Source organism: Quercus suber, unplaced genomic scaffold (assembly GCF_002906115.3).
Source record: "Quercus suber isolate HL8 unplaced genomic scaffold, Cork oak 2.0 scaffold_269, whole genome shotgun sequence".
In the NCBI taxonomy this organism is placed as follows: Eukaryota; Viridiplantae; Streptophyta; class Magnoliopsida; order Fagales; family Fagaceae; genus Quercus; species Quercus suber.
The window spans coordinates 564,804-567,266 of record NW_027069725.1 but is presented as its reverse complement, the minus strand read 5'-3'; positions in this window follow the sequence as shown (position 1 = coordinate 567,266).

Genomic DNA, 2,463 nt, shown 5'->3' with positions numbered 1-2,463 from the left:
GAAGACACTGCTCATGCTTTATATCACTGCCTAAAACTAGAGAAATTCTAGAAAAATATTATTCCTCTGTGGAATCACGACATCATCAGACAAAGCACCAGTTTTTTAGATATAATGTTTGTTATTTGTGCAGAAAACAGGGACCCAAAGCTGTGTTCCTCGGTAGTTTGAGCGTTGTGGAGTTGACAAAACAACCTACGACTCGGGAAGCCTTTAATCCCACTAGATTAGCTTCTAAAACGAGCTAAAGACCTAAAGATAGGGTGTCTGCCTTGTCCCATCTTGACACCAGCAACTCTGGACAGACTTGCATGTCTTTAACACTTCATCTTGAAACACAGTTTCTTGAAATATTAAACATATCCTAGATCTACCAAAATAAAAGTAAAGTGCGTTTTGTCAAAGGATTAGTCAATTACATAAATAGTGACATATGTTCCTAACAAGTGAATCATATATGTCCTAACATATTTAAAAAGTTCAAAAAACTAAATAAGACATTCTAGCATCATTTCAAGCAAACTGGGCCAGGACAGACCGAAAAAGAGAAAAAAACAAAATTATTACAGGTACCATTTTTGCCCGTCCCGTGCTGGAGCATTCCAAAAAAAATAAAAAAAATAAAAATCGTTCTAGGTTCCTTTTTTGCTCGACTAAAGTTGGAGAATTACCACCAAAAAAAAATGTAAAAAATTCATTTACAATTAAAAAAGTAAAAAAAAAAAAAGTAAAATTAAAATTCATTTCTAGCCAAACCGGGCCAGGACAGGCCGTAAAAGAGAGAAAGAAAAAAAAGTTCGTTCCAGGTACCGTTTCCGATTGACACGTGTGGGAGCATTCTAAAAAAATTTAATAAAAATAGTAGAAAAATTCAAAAATTTAAAAAACATCATACTGGCTATATTTCTAGCCAAATCGGGTTGGGACAGGCCAAAAAAGAGAAAAAAAAATTCATTTCGGGTACCGTTTCTGCTCAACCTTGGTTGGAGCATCCCTAAAAATTCAAAAAATAGTACATTTTTTTTTTAAAGTTAGAAAACCTCATTTTGGCTTTATTTCTAGTCAATCCATGCTAGGACATGTCGAAAAGAGAAAAAAAATTCATTTCGGGTACCATTTCTACCCCACCCGGGCTGGAGCATTCCCAAAAAAAAAAAAAAAGTTAAAACATCCATAAAAAATAACATTCTGGCTTCATTTCTAGCCAAGTCGGGCATGGATAGGCTAAAAAAAATTTGTTCAAGTATCGTTTCTACTCGACTCTTGTTAGAGAATTCCTAAAAAATTCAAAAAACTAGAAAACATTATTCTGGCTCCATTACTAGTCAAATCGAGCCTAAACAGGCCGAAAAAGGAGAAAAAATTGTTCTAGGTACCGTTTCAGCTCGACTTGAGCTAGTGCATTCCCAAAAAAATTTAAAAAAAAAATAGTAGCAAAATTTAAAAAATTCAAAAAGGTCATTCTAGCTTCATTTCTAGCCAAACCAGGCTAGGACAGGCTGAAAAAGGAAAAATAAATTTGTTCAGGGTACCGTTTCTACCAGACACGAGTTGGAGCATTCCAAATAAAATTGAAAAAAAAATAGTAAAAAAATTCAAACAATTGAAAAGCATCATTTTGGCTTCATTTCTAGCCAAACCAGGCAAGGATAGGCTAAAAAAAAAGAAATAAAAAAATTCGGTCTTGATCCTGGTATCGTTTCTGCCGTGATAGGCTGAAAAGCATCATTCTGGCTTCATTTCTATCCAAACTGGGGCAGGATAAGCTGAAAAAAGAAAAAAAAATTCATTCCAAGTACTATTTTTGCCCGACCGAGGCTAGAGCATTCTCAAAAAAATTCAAAAAAAAAACTAAAAAATTAAAAAATAAAAAATAAAAAATGCCATTCTGACTTCATTTCTAACCAAATCGTTCCACGATAAGCTAGAAAGGACAAAAAAAATTGTTCCAGGTACCATTTCTGCTTGACCAGGGTTGGAGCATTCCAAAAAAAATTTAAAAAAAAAAGCTAAAAAATTTAAAAAAAATTAAAAGAAGTCATTCTGATTCATTTCTTGCCAAACCGGGCCAAGATAGGCCGAAAAAGAGAAAAAAAAATCGTTCTAGTACTGTTTATGCCCAACTTGGACTGAAGCATTACCAAAAAAATAAAAATAAAAAAGAGTAAAAAAATTCAAATAATAATAATAATAAAATCATTCTGGGTTCATTTCTAGCCAAAACAGGCTGGGAAAGGCCGAAAAGGAAAAAAATAAAATAAAATTTCGTTTCGGGTACCGTTTCTACCCGACTAGGCTGGAGCATTCCAAAAAAAGATTAAAAAAAATAGTTAAAAAATTTAGGGAATTAAAAAAGTCATTCTGGCTTCATTTCCAGCGAACTAGGCTGAGACAAGCTGAAATAGAGAAAAAAAATTTCATTCTACATACCGTTTCTACTAGACCTTGGCTAGAACATTCCTA